General features: G+C 38.9%; 1 pseudogene; it reads left to right on the forward strand.

The window, feature by feature from the left end:
- The first annotated feature begins 1,340 nt into the window (after positions 1 to 1,340).
- LOC102004813 lies at positions 1,341 to 10,435 on the forward strand (annotated as a pseudogene).
- Positions 10,436 to 15,271: the final 4,836 nt, after the last annotated feature.

Consider the following 15,271-nt stretch of genomic DNA (forward strand, 5'->3'; position numbering starts at 1 on the left):
AACAGCACTCCCAGCTGGGGACAAAGGGTTCAAAACTTGAGCCTTTGGGGGACATTCCAAACTCAAATTATAATAAGCCCCATATTTAGTAGTTCTGATTAGCACTTCTATTAGCTCATCATTTGGAAATCTGTTTCTTTGGAATTATTGCCTCATCTTTCAACTTGAAAAAGACAAGATAATCAATAATAGCCCATCAGTGGCTAAGAGCTCAGAAAGCCCACCTTTTAGGACTCTCAAACCACGTCCCACACATGAACCAGTAGCAAATAGAAAACAGATGACCATGCTACACACCTTACCATTCTCAAACTGCTGAATGGAAAATCACAGGTATCCTATCAGCTGGCCCTCCTTTTACCTTAAAGTGAGTTTACCTTCTCAAATCCACTCCACTCATTCCTGAGCCTTAAGATACACAACACTATTCCCTCAGCCTAAAACTCTATTCCTACTCACAGCTCTCTTCAACTGGCTAAATTCTGTTCATCATTCAGGTCTCCTGGTCTTCTCCTATACCATCCTGAGCTTCTACTATTAAAGCCTGTATCACACTGGACTATAAAACTGTGTTGACTTGTCTGCAGCCCCGTAGCCTGTTAAGAAACATGAGGTGTGGTGTCACAGGCCTATAATCCCAGCTACTCAGAAACCCCAGACAGGAGGATGACAAGTTCAAGACTAGCCTAGGCAACTTAGTGAGACTCTATCTCAAAATATAAACAAACAAACAAATATATAAGGCTGGAGGTATATCTCATCAGTAGAGCATTTCTGGGTTCAATCCTCAGTCACACACACACACACACACACACACACACACACACACTGACATGTCAGCTGCATCTCCTTCAGCTTCCTTAACACATAATTGAATCTATAGTCTCTGCTATAAAATAGCTGCTTATTTATCTGTCAAGTGAATGAACATAATTTTCATTTGTCCCTTTACTAACTTATCTAACTCTATTCAACCCCCTTTAGATCTATGTTCTTCTCAACAAACCTTTCTAATTTTTTTGAACAAGAAAAGGTTTCAGAATTAAGGCACTTAATATCCAAAAAAGAATTTCAAGAGTCTCTAGGAAAGGAACCATAGTATTTTCAAAAACACAGAATTTTTTTTCAGAAATCCAGGAATTCATGATTCCTGTGACAGCTGAAATAAATATACTGCTTTAGCCATCACTATTCTCTGAAACCCGTTTGAGGAAACATGTTTTGCTTTTTGTTTTAAACAGGAACAGACTGCTTAGGGTTTGGGAAAGCCAGACACAAATCAGAGAGCCCTTCCTCTTTCGTTTCACACGTCCTTGCTCTCTGCTCAGTTACTTACTGACATGCCCATGAAAGCTCCTTTCTCTTCTCCTCATGGCCTTGTGCAAAAGAAACCGTGCGCTCTCCTCAGTAGCCAGCCTCAGGAGTTGGCACTGACGGAGGAGAATGGTGAGTTCTGCTCACCTTGACAATGGACACACTGGACCCAGATGGCCAGGTTCTAACCTGGAAGACAGAATTCGAGTTGAAAATCAGCTCTTCAGATGCTTGGACAAATTCAGCAACTTGTGAAACCACCCTATTCATCAGATCAAGGGAGGGGCAGGCAGCTGATAACAGTTCCAGAATTCCTTCTGGCGTGTTCTAACTCTGAATTAATCTGGTTGTTTGGGTTTTCGTTTTGTTTGTTCACCTTTAATTTTTGGAGGTGTACAGAAAACAGAACTTTACTGAATGTCTTAAAGTGCTAGGAATTGTGCAAAATACTTTTATGTGCATTATCTATTTTTATCCTCATTTCACCAACACACACACACACACACACACATACATACACACACACACTGAAGCTCAGAAAGCGTGTAACTTAGCCACTGAATTAATAAGTAATGGAACCTAGATCTAAATCCAAGTATAACATATTCAAAACTTTTCCTTTGCACCTAGACATTTGTACCTTGAAATAATCACAGGAATATGTCCACTACTACAGGAATATGTCACACTACTACTTTGGGAGTAGCTCAAAATTAGGAAGGGTTCTACATAGCTTAAAATATCTCAATAACAATTCCATAGAAATCCAAAAACTGATTCTAGGGAGACTATTATTTACCAATGTAATCACATACTAAGACCTTCCTGACAGTATTTTCATAAAGGTTCAGTGTTTTCTCAAATAGTCTAGTTTCCCTTAAAAATGGAAAATGATTCTAGCATCCAGGAGCCTTTCTACATGTGTTCTCCAGATTAGAATATCTTCTTGTGATTCCCCATCTACTAAATTTAAAATTCTTAAGTTACTGATTTTTAATCATCAGTTTCTGTTAAGCCTTCCGCAATACCTCCAGGTACCTAGAACTTTCCCTAGCATTTGTGTATCTACATTTTATAGCTTCTACCCGGTATCTTGTAATGATTTGTCCATCTTTACCCTACTACAGCATGAGCTCCTAGAGGGTAGGGAAGACAGAAAATATGATTCATTTTTGTGTTGCTTGTTCCTAGGCCTGGACCACATGACCAGTCATTAAAAGTGTATTGAATTAACCTAGCCAAGAACACAGCTGTAAAGGCAACTAGCTGTAATCCAATTGGATAAAAGCTGCTATTAAAATAGGTTTAAGATGATGTGTAAGTGTGTAAAAGCAATCCATTCATTCAATTTAGAGAATGGGCTATTCAGGGAAGTTATTCAGTGAAACAATAGGTGAATCAAACTTTAAGAATGAGTAAAACTTTGCCAGGAGGAAAGAAAATGAGAGGAAAGGCACTTCCAAAATGGAAAAGCCTAAACAAAGCCCAGGAAATATGAAAGTACAAGAAGAAGCTAAGAGGGAGAACCACGGATTTATCTTGTTAAACTTTTGAGGGAAAAAAATCAAAGAAACAAAACTTAAAAGAATTGAGAATCTTCACCAATATAAAATACAGTATTTGCATATCAACATATCCCTGAACTAGTTCTTTTAGAAGGTCCTACAGCCATAGGCAAGGATGAAGTTGGCATCAAAATAAACAAACTCCCCTCTCACTGCCTAAGAAGTCCTAGAATAGCAGTTCTTAACGCTGCATACATAGTGCGATCACTTAGGATATCTATTCAGGTCACCTAGGAGTCCTCAAGGACCCTGATGTCTAAGCCACTCACAGACTAGTCCATGCAGTCTCTGTAGATGGCCCCACACTTCACCGTGTTTTAAAGCTCCATAGTTATTTTCAAGACACAGGCAGCTCTGAAAACTGCTGTCCCAGGAAGTGAAGAAACTATGGACAGTTTTGATGGAGTCCGAGTTAGTAGATCCAGAGTAGGCCTACAATCCTAGATTTTTAAGTGGCACTCCAAGCAATTCGCAGGCAGGTGAGCTGCGGATCACACTAGGGAAAACAGATTGGCCCGTTAGCTGTGCAGTAAGGATCATGGAGCAGAGTTCATATGTGGGAAAGCCGCTGTTTAATAATGGAATGCGGTTATCTAACCACAAATTCTGATCTATTCTTATTCCCAAGAACAATAACGAACATAACTTTCTGAGAAGAGCCATGGCACTGCGTGAGAAAGTGGAGAAGGAAATGCGATATAATTCAGAATTGCAATTTCACAGACTGCGTCTCCGTTCATTGTATCTCTCTAGCATCACCTACTCTCCTGAAGGTTGTGCTGCACAGACACACACACTGGCCAGAATAATATTGAGTGTTGATTGCAAAAGAAAATGCACTTCTAGGACAAAAGCAAATCCTTTTAAATACATGTGTACAAATGTACTCATAATAGCCAAATTTCATGTATAAGAAGTTTTCTTTCTTCTAAAAATACTTTTCCAAGTTTAAATCAAAAGAATTTTAGGTAGTGATTATAAAATTTATAACAGTACAGGGTACTTACCACGTTCTACAAATCAGAAAATAAATCAGGTTTTAACTAATTAAAAATGTTTGTAATTTTCCAAAAATAATAAAGATTTTATTTTGCTCTATTTTTAACCATCTTGAAGGACAATGGTCTTCCTGAATATATTTATAAACTGGTAAATATATGGTACTTGGTCAACAGAGCTTCCCTGTAGATAATCATGTCAAGAACTCAGGTCAGGGATCACATCCTGGTGTGCCAGCTTGTCAGGGGTCTTCTCTATGGCTAAAGCAAAAAAAGTCCAGGAGGGCAAAAAGAAAAAAACCTCAGGGACATATGGTATTGTATAGCAGCACTTTTCCTACAGAATGAAGTACTAAAGTATTTCAGACTTCAACATTACCTTTTCATAGTGTAAGCACTGCTACGAGTGCCTACAACAGGAGTTAGCACCCCCTGCGTAATTCATCAGTACCTCACCTGTCCTTTTCCAGAAGAGAGCAAATTCCCATCGTTGCACCACCACCTGAGCAGGCACAGCTGTCGTCTGTAAATTCTCCCACTGCCAAAAACCTTGGTGGGTTTGGGAATGAAACTTGGTAGCTACAAATAGTTGGACTGAATCTAATTTGTGAAACTAGAAGCACCTAGTTGGCATCTGGCTTCCAGAGCCATTTTATTTCTGTACTTTAAAGGAATGTCATGAGAAAAGTCATGTGCAAATTAGGTTAAGTTATTTATAAACAGTTTTAATGCAATTAACTTGATAGATCTGAGCATGACTCGAGCCACCCCACTCAGTCTTGGGTTGCTGGTACCCATTTCCAGTTCTGTTGTTGTTGCTCATTATAGTGTTGCCTAGTGTGTCTGTTCTCTCACTATTCTATAAGTGCAGAGCTTCACGTAGCACATAAGCCACTCTGAGGCCGTGAAAAAGGCACTTATGTTCTTTTAGATGAGCAGAAAAGCAGGCAGCTACGGTGCAGGGATAGGGACAATAAACACCACTGTCACTGATTTCAAGAAGCATAACATCAGCCACACATAATGGTGCATGCCTGTAATCCCACCACTTGGGAGAATGAGGAAAGAAGACTGCACATTCAAGTCTCACCTAGGCAACTCTGCAAGACCCTAGAAAAGGGTTCAGGATGCACCTCAGTGGGAAAGTGCCCCTGGGTTTACTCTCCAGGAAAATCTAAATTTGAAACACCGGAGGAGAAAAAGGAAGACAAATAGTTTCCTCCCAGAAACTCAAGCATCCCCTCAATTTCATGGCCTACTGCCCTCACAAACGTCTCTATTTTTGGTCTTTTAGGCAGTGCAGTGGAATACTGCCTCATTCAAGCATTGCTGGAACCATTTTCAGTTAAAGGCTTCTGTTAGGAGATCTCATCCATACCCCTGACAGGTGTTCTCCATAAGATGGTCATATTGTGTCCCTTTCTGTTGACAAAAACAAGCTGTCCATCAGCCTCCTTATACTGTTTCCCACCTCCCAGCCCTTTTGTGAGACAAAGACTTTTTTTCAATCAATCAAGACTTCTTTTTCTATCAGTTTTCTGTCCACATTACCTCTCTCTGTAATTGATCTTAGTAATTTACTGCCTCCCCCATGCTCACTTCAGTGTCCAGGTAATTGGCCAGTAATTCAACACCAATATTGGAGAAAGTGTTGAAAAAATGATGCTTTTTTAAAACAGCCTTCCTTAGTGCTAAGTTATCAATGGCTTTTGTAAGTGATGGTAAAGCGTTAAGAATACTTAGGAAAACAGATTATCCTGGCAGTATTAGGGACAGGAATGGGATATTGTGGGATTCTGCATAATATTCTCCCCCAGAGTACTTGTCATTATTTTATTCTTCAGCTGGTCATATTTGCCTATGGGTTTAGGATGGCTGAGTCCATGAGCAAGAAGGAAAATTTTATGAGCTTTCAAAATACTATCTAGTCAAGGCACATAAAGCATTTTGTGCACCCACTGGAATTTAGAAAACTTTTCAAGTATGTAGTTATATTTGAATCCCCCTCAGCAAAAGTGTGAAGTAAAAAAGGTGGACGTTTTGTATTAAGTGTATTTTGCGGATTAGGAAGCCACGATTTGTAGGAATTATGTGTGTTTCGTAGGGTCACATACAGGATGCAACAGAAGTCTCTTTATACTAAACCATGTTTCCTTTTCCACTTTGGCTCAGGAGTCCTCAAGCTGCCCTTCTGGGGATGAAAATGTTTAACCATCATGTAACCAAACAAGATTGAAGGAGCATAATCACCAGGCAAACTCATACTGTCTCCTACCCCTGCTGTAAAAGTTCATCCACAAAGAACTTTCTTCACCAACTTGAATGAAGATTCTAAAGACCCATGATTCTTCTGATCACTCGGGTAACAAAAAGGCAAAACATCTTTCAAATCATGAACACGGTCTCAAAATTCATAACTTAGAGAATCCATTGACATGCAATACTCAAAACTTCAAATCTGATTTGAAATTAAATCATCTCCCTTCCCTCCCCCATGAGACTTTTGATAGGTAATGTTAAAAGACAAAATTAGAACAAATTTGTATCAGCTTGTATTCATGATCCTAGAATCAGGCAGCCATCCAAACCAGATCAACTTAAAGGTCTCCAGTGTCCCACAATCAGACAGCATATATTGTCAGAAAGCAGAAGTGGGGCACAGAGATAATAGCTAAAGTGGTTGCAGCTCCAAGTTTGCCATATTTAAAAATGTTTGAACACGTGGTCCCTTGTGATTAACTGGAGCCCAGCTGCTGTAACTGGTAGGGATCCATCTATTTGCTACAAAAGTATATTCCTAGATTAGACTTGCCCTTGGTTCAGGTACTAAGTTAGCTTGCAGTTAATTATGTAAGGATTCATGTACAGAGCATTCACAAGCCAAATTTAGTTTAGCTTAGCAGGAGGAAGACAGACAAGTGTTGAAGAGGGGGTGGAGGAGTCCTTCTTCCTTGTACCGCCCATTTTCTATCTTTCTAAACTGGTTCTCTTGATTTTTTCTAAAGTCAAAAAGTGTTCAGTTGGGGCAGGGCAAGAAAATTGTCATCTAACTAGTCCTAGCATAAAACAGTTCTGTACTTTCTCATAACACTGACTCTTTGGAGTTCTTTTGTAATTTCTTAGAAAGAACCCCATTAGAGGACTTCTCGGCTGAAATTCCCTTGATAATGAGTCATGCATCCTCCTGCAGTTCATCCATCCAAAGCAAGGCAGCCTGTCTCATGCCTGTTTGATTCCTCAAACAAGAGCAAATGCTGGTCTCCTGTGTGCTAATCTCATGTCAAGTTCAGTGAGTGCTCCCTGTAAGTCCCTTCTTCTAGGTTCGAAATGGGGTACCTCATCCTTTCCCCTTGGATAAAGTTAGAATCACAGCACAGCTCCTTGCAGAGAAATCCTCTTTAAAAATCCTTCCTGCACCCCATTTTTTAGACCCTCCACATAAGAGTTGTAAGAGTCATGCAACTGGCTTTGAGACATAATGCTGGTTGGAAACAACGTTTTGATCTGGAATTTCTACAACAAATATATTATTAACTCTGTGTGCCTTCACTGAAATGTTCAAATGTTACATCAAATACGCATAAAACCTGATTCCTGCTCTTGGAGATCCCTTTCTAACTGAGAAGGCAATGGACATATGAAACTGTGTGAGGACAGGAGCCTCACTGACAAGTCCTGCAGACGGTGGGCAAGGAAAGAAGGACAACAGGCGCTGTAATATACTCTATGGGCCTTACAGCAAAACAAGCAAGGGGCTAGAATACAGGTGCGTTCCAGAGAAAAGAATCACCATGAAAAAACACAAGTACAACAGTAAAATAATCGCGAGGTTTTGACGAGCTCTCCAGATCATCCCTCCACTTCTATAAGGACTGTCTTCAAGTCATCAGTGTGACTCACTTTAATTAATTCAATCACCTCCACATTGGTGGATCTTGGCTTAAAATATTCCTCCTCCCTGCCATCTTTCCCAGTTCACGCACATCATCCAGATGATTATTCTCCCTCGATTTATCTTCTGTAGTTTTCCCTCCCCAGTTATCCCAGCAATTCTTCTAAGCCTCTCTATTATTTTGCCTCTTCCACATGCGGTCCTCTCCATCACTGTCTCTTACTCCAAGCTTATCTTCTCCAGGTGTGTTTGGAGATTGGTCTGCGTTCTTCATCCACTGCCACCTCCTCCTAATGTACCCTTTGTTATACAAGGACCGGAAAGCTGAGATCCCATTTCCCAGACTTTCTGCCAGGTAGGTTTCTGGGTGTTGTTAGACTTCATCTGTCAGGTGCAGTCACTCAGACAGCAGATGGAAGGGGGCACCATCTTCCAATTGCTTTTGACTGCTTCCTTCATGCAAGTAACGAACACTGTGCAGACATGGTAGTTCTGCATTCCAGCACAGTTTCCAGTGTTATAAGTGTTGAATGGCAGAGTGTTGGACACTGCAGAAGCTTTCTACTTCCAGCTTCCTGAGCCCTGGGTCCCAATCCCAGTATTGTTTTTGAAGTTAATAGGCCCAGTGAACCTTTTTGATTCCCAGTTTCCAAAATTTACAAGACAGTAGTTGCCATAATGGGTGGAATCCTGTGACTCATTCCCAGAGGATTAGGCTCATCCCATCTGTCTAGCCTTTCCAATGATTGCATAAGCACCTAAATCCTTATATTTAATCTTTTTTCTGATTGAAATACTTAGAACACTCTCTTTTCCTGTAAAAAGTTTGTTTGGTTCACCTCTCTATTGCCAATCATTCTAAAGGCCTCAATTCAAAAGCTTATTCATATAAAAAAATGTAAGTCACCCACAAGATAGGCACAAAAAATTAGAAGGTATTCCAGATGGAGGGTTAATTTTTTTCCTGTATGCTTTCATAGCACTCGGCACATATGGCCATAAATTGTATATATCAAAGAATATAAGCAGTTCCTCATTATTTTTCTTCCTTCCTACGTTTCCCTATTTTCCAGAAGGAGATCCTTTTTTATTTTTGGTCTTTCAGTGGCTGCTACATGATAAACTTTCAAATATGTCAAATTAATAAATGACTGGACAGATAGAATCTGAATAACAAGAATGTGAATAGATTTGTAAACTGAAATAAATAATAATAATCATTATTGAATTGCTTCTCTTCTGTTTATACATAGAATATCATTGATTTGGGTTTTTATTTTTATTCATTGTTTTGTTTTGTATTCTTACTGAGAAAATTTTTAGAATATCCCCTATAACTCATGGAAGCCAGACATTAGAACTTCCTTAATTTTCCTTCATGAAGTAATGTTACAGAGAAAGAAGGAATGTATACAACTACATGAATATTTTTAATAGATTTAGCTCCATAATGAAAAACAAAAAGGTTGGCATGGTGGTACATGGCTGTAATCCCATAGCTCTGGGCAGCTAGAGCAGGAGGATCACAAATTTGAGTGCAGTCTGAGAAATGGCAACTTGGTGAGACCTTTTCTCAAAATAAAAAAATACCAATGACCTGGAAATGTCGTTTAATTGGAAGACCCTGGACTCAATCTCCAAAAATAAAAAATAAAAAAGACATGGAGATGTAGTTTAGTTCGAAAGCCCTGGGTTCAATCCCCATCACCATAAGACTAATAATATTAATAATAATAATCATAATCGTAAGTTTCTTCCTCAGGGAAAACACCCAGTGGCGGAAGATGCAGGTGCAGCAGGAGGGCCCGGAGGCCTGTGGGCGGCGCGGGGAGAGAAAGCAGGCGTGGGAGGCCACAGTGGCTTCTGTGAGGCTTCAGCAGTGGCCTTTCAGGTTGTAGTCACTGCAGGGGCCAGGGCAGAGCCGAGGCCACAGGGCTCTTGCTGTAAGGCAGAGGACAAGGAGTGGATTCCTGTCACCAAGGTGGGCCAGCTGGTCAAGGACACGAAGATCAAGTCCCTGGAGGAAATTTATCTCTTCTCCTTCCCCATTAAGGAGTCTGAGGTTATTGACTTTTTCCTGGGCACATCCCTCAAGGATGAAGTTCTAAAGATCATGCCTGTGCAGAAGCAAACTCGTGCTGGCCAGCAGACCAGGTTCAAGGTATTTGTCGCCATTGGGGACTACAGCGGTCATGTTGGTCTGGGTGTAACGTGCTCCAAGGAAGTAGCCACTGCATTCTGTGGGGCCATCATCCTGGCCAAGCTCTCCATTGTCCCCGTGTGGACAGGCTACTGGGGGAACAACATTGGCAAGCCCCACACTGTCCCTTGCAAGATGACAGGCCGCTGTGGCTGTGTTGGTGCGTCTGATCCCTGCCCCCATAGGCACTGGCATCGTCTCAGCCCCCATGCCCAAGAGGCTGCTGCTGATGGCTGGTATTGATGACGGCTACACCTCTGCCAAGGGCTGCACGGCTATTTTGGGCAACTTTGCTAAGGTCACCTTTGATGCCATCTCCAAGACCTACGGCCACTTGTCCCCGACCTTTGGAAAGAGACTGTGTTCAGGAAGTCTCCTTTATCAAGAATTCACCGACCATTTTGGGAAAACCCACAGCAGAATCTCTGTCCAGAGGACTCAAGCTCCAGCAGTAGCTACAGCATAAGAGCTCTTACACACGAAAAATAAAATGAATAAAATCTGAAAAAAAAAAAAAATGCACTAAGACTCAAACAAAAAGAGATATTTTTCCCTTGTCATGATACATGATGGTATTATCATATAATGGAGACTGAAGTAGTATTTAATTTTAATAAATATGAGAAAACTAAAGTTATATTTTAAGAGATAGATTATGCACCTATTAGCAATAATTAATAGCAAATTTTAAGTAGTATGTACTCAATTATACATATCTATAATTGTCTCTATGTTATAGTCAAGAAACCTGGAATTTAGCTGACGAAGGGCAGTAGAACTGACCTGCAAGCTCAACTTTGACAAGAGACACACCTTAAGCTTAAAGACACAGAAAGGCTGAGAGTTAAACATGGAAAATGATGCCAACTTTATCTAAAAGAAATTATGACAACAGCAGATTAAGAAGTATCTAAGGCAAGAAATATAACTAGCAATAGAGAAAATTTTATGAAAATACAATAGCCATCTCCACAGAAAATGGTCATGTTTCTATATATCTAATAGCATAACTTTAAAATGTATGCAAAAATTTGTAAAAATAATACTTTAATATTACTCTTTCAGTAGTCACTAGAATAGGGAGACAAAGTCAGTTGGGATACAGAAGATTTTAACAATGTTAAAAGTTTGACATAACTGCTACATTTATAGCACCACAGCCAACAGTTTTGAAACCCACATTATTTACAATGTGCATGGAAGATTTAGTAAAATAAATTTTATACTGGGCCATAAAGTTTCAACAGATTTCAAAAGATATAATCATACTGAGTAAATTCTTTCATCACAGTGGAATTAACCTAGAAATCAACAAAGAGAAGACTATCCTAAAAGAGTTGTAAATAAAACAATGCATTTTTAAATAACCCATGGGTCAAAGAAAAAATCACAATGGAAATTAAAAGTATTTTGAACTCAATGAAACATGTGCTATATTATGGAACTTAGAAGCACAGGCAACAAAAGCAAAAAAGACAAGTAGGACCAACAATTCACTACATCAAACTCAAAAAGCTTCTGCACATCAAAGTAAACAAACAACCAAGAGTTATGGACAATCTACAGAAATGAAGAAAATATTTGCAAACAATATCTGATAAGGGATTAATATCTAAAACATATAAAGAATACAACTCAATTCCAAGAAAACAAATATTCTGATTTAAACATTGACAAACAACCTAATAGACATTTTTCAAAAGAAGGCCTATGGGTCATCACCAGGTATATGGAAAAATGTTCCACATCATTAATCAGCAGGAAGATGCAAATTAAAATCAAAATGAGGTGCCACCCATATCTGTTGTCTTGGCTTGTATCTAGAGGTCCCCAGTGCCTCGTGTGCTCATAGATGGGACTTTTCAAAGGTGGCTGGGTCTAGAGTATGTGAATGTGAACTAAGGGTGTGTGAACCTGGATTAAGGGTATGATAATTGGATTAGTCCACTGATTGGTTTGGTATTGTTCTGACTGTGTGTAGTGGGAAGCCCCACCCTGAGTGTGGATGGCACCAATCAATAGGTCTGTAATCTGGATGAAATACCAGTGGAAAAGAAGAAAAGAAGCCTCACTGTTTGCTGCTTGCTACTGTTGTTGCCTCCTGCCTGCCCTGCCAATGGACTGTTTCTCCTCTGTGATGTCCCTCTGCTGTGCCACTCTGTCTTAGAGCCACCTGACTATGGACTGAAACCTCTACAAATTGTAAGCTGAAATAAACCTCTGCTCCTTTAACTTGTAGGTACTGAGTATTTTGTCCTACTAATGAAAAAGCTACTATGATACCTGCTATAGTTGCTACTGTCAAAAAGACAAAAGATGCCATGTGCTGGTGAGGATGTAGAGAAAAGGAAACCCTTACACAATACTAGGTGTTATGGGGGGAAAAAATGGAGTTTCCATAAAAGACTAAAAATAGAGCTACTATGCCATCCAGCAATCCCACTTCTGGGTGTATATCTAAAGGAAATGAAATCTGAATTCTGAAGAGATAGCTGCATGCTCATATTCATTACAGCTTTATTCACAGTAACCAAGATATTGAATCAATCTAAATGTCCAGTAATGTACAAATGGCTAAAGAGAGAAAATGTAGGACATATACCTGATTGTATACTATTCAGCTTTAGAAAAGAAAAAAGGCCTGTTATTTTCAACTGTACAGATGGACCTGAAGGATATTAAGCTAAGTGAAATGAGCTAACCCAAAAAGATGAATAACATATAACTCACCTATATAAGGAATCAGAGAAGAAGAAAGTAGGATGATGTTACAGGGTCCTAAGAGACTGGGAAGGTGGGTTAGGAACAGCAAGATACTGGTCAAAGTTTTAAACAAGAGTAGTAAGTTCTGGAGATATATTCGCAGCCTGGTGACTACAGTTAATAATAATGTATTATAAGCTTGAACATTACTGAGAGTGGATTTTAAATATTCTGATTACAGAAAATCACAAGTCTTTGAGATGATGTGTGTGTTAGTTAACTTGATTTAAACATTTTATAATTTATACATATATTAAAAATCATACTGTATACTATAAATATATAGAACTTCAATTTTTAAAATTTAAAATATATGACATTGAAATTTGTGCTAGGCAGCTAGCACAGTGCTTACAGAGAAATGCCTAATTTTAAATTCATTTTCTAGAAAGAAAGGAGACTCAAACATCAAGGATATATGCTTGCATGTCAAGAAATTAAAGAAAGAAAAAAGCCAGTAAATTGAGCCCAGAGGAAATACGAGAAAATAAAGAGCAGACCTCAATAAAATAGAAAGAGGTAAACATATAAAAGAAAAATTAATAAAGGCCAAAAAATGATTCTTTGGAAAACAAACTTAAAAAGTAATGAGTTTTTAAAAAGATTGGCCTAGAAACATAGGAGAAAATAAAAATTTTAAATCACATATAAGAGGAGTTCTTTACAGATTTTGAACATTAATGAAAACTTTAGGTTCAAAAGCCTTCACTGGTAAATTCTTCTAAACAATTTAGGAAGGGAGAATCATCTTACGTGATCTCTTATGTTATATTTCAAGTTATCATGGCAGGGTATTGGGAAAAGTTTTCAATTAGCAATAATCACGCCTTGGGAAACCTCATTGGTTAAGATACTGCCACTGCTCAAAGCTCTTATGTTATAAAGCTAGCATAATCTTGGTTCAAATTTGACGCTGATGTTACAACACAGAAAAATTATAAGCCAATATCTCCTATCAGCATAATACAAAAACTCAAACAAAATATTAGCAAATTGAATCCACTAATATATAAAAAGAAGGTAATAAATACATCCAACTAAAGTAAGGCTTATTACAAGAATGCAAGATTGGCTAAAATTTGAGAAACAGTAATAACTGATAAAGGATGAAATCCACCTGACTTCAAGAGAAACATAAGTCTGAACCAGTCTCACTTAAAATTCCAGGCTTTAAGTAAGCACTTAACACCATTCTGTGAATAAGAAATACATTCATTTTAAATATAAACAGAAAATGATTTTCAAAAACCAACCACTAGTAGCTTGAAGAAAAAGGGATCCATGAAGTCTAGGGGTAGACAAAACTGTTGTGGTATTTAATAATGACATCAGGATTCAAATTCTGGAATCCGCTCTGCTGTTTCTTGAAGTATCCCTAAGAATTCCCAGCACTATAGCAGGTATTCAGTAAGCATTTGCTGACTGAATGAGTATGTTGATCTTCACTCTGAAGATTACTACTTAATGGTTCTAAGCCTCTACCTAGGTCCATGCTCCAGGCACTAAGAACAAAGCAAAAGGAAATGTGGGACCTCTAGCTAAGTGGCCAGAAACCCTCATCTTCCATCTTCTTGTATAAAACTGAGTCATTTGGCCAACTCACTTGGAAGGGAACTGGAAGAATAAACATTTTCAGCTGAGTGCATTATCATTTCTCCCAAAATACAGCGTTCTGTTACCAAAAATAAAAAGAGAATAGACACTGGGTCCCTCTACATAGAATACAGTGACAAACACTGTTAAATGCACCATATGAGTATAAAAAGATGCCATCTTTACAGAGACTCAAGTTCCACTAATGGAAAAGAGAAGCCTAAAATAACTATCACACAGATAAGAGTAAGATAACATACACACACAAGCAGTTAAACAAAGTGCTCTAATAAATCAAAGCAGGGAAAAACAACCAGAGAGACCCAAATGGCTTCATGAATAAAATTGTTGGGGAGTTTCACAGATAACTAAGATTTCACCAACAGGCAATGGGTACATTCTATATTTCATAGTATGGCCTAGTTGCTAAAGTATAATCAAAACAAGTAGGCAATAGATCTGGTATCTGAAGAATGACGTGTGTGTTGTAGTACAGCAGATATTCATAAAGATCTACTTAGAGATAAGGCTAGAAGCAAAGTGGTCTGTATGGCAGGGGAACTGAATTCTGGGTAGGAATTCAAACTTAATACAGCTAACAAAGAAGAGGTAGTGAGGAAGAAGAAGCAAGGAAATGCTAAGGGAGATGTGGTACTTTTGAAAGCTTATTCAGGGGTGTAAAAATAGTCTGGAACAGAGAGACAAATTTCCAGGATGTTATGATTGTCTGGGGAGAGGTCCATATTCCAGGAATAAAAAGAACAAAGAAAAAAAGTTCTTAGTCATGTAAGAGTTTACATCAGAGTGATGGGGTGAGCAAGAAAAGGAGAAGCTGCATGAGACAGGGCCAGAAGAAGAGCCACTCAGACAGGGCAGCTGGCCGGATGCTGAGGGGTGGGAAAAGGTGGTGCCGGTCTTAAACTTTACTGAGAGGAGTGATTTCATC

Source organism: Chinchilla lanigera, unplaced genomic scaffold (genome assembly GCF_000276665.1).
Source record: "Chinchilla lanigera isolate Chin_1 unplaced genomic scaffold, ChiLan1.0 scaffold00015, whole genome shotgun sequence".
NCBI lineage: Eukaryota > Metazoa > Chordata > Mammalia > Rodentia > Chinchillidae > Chinchilla > Chinchilla lanigera.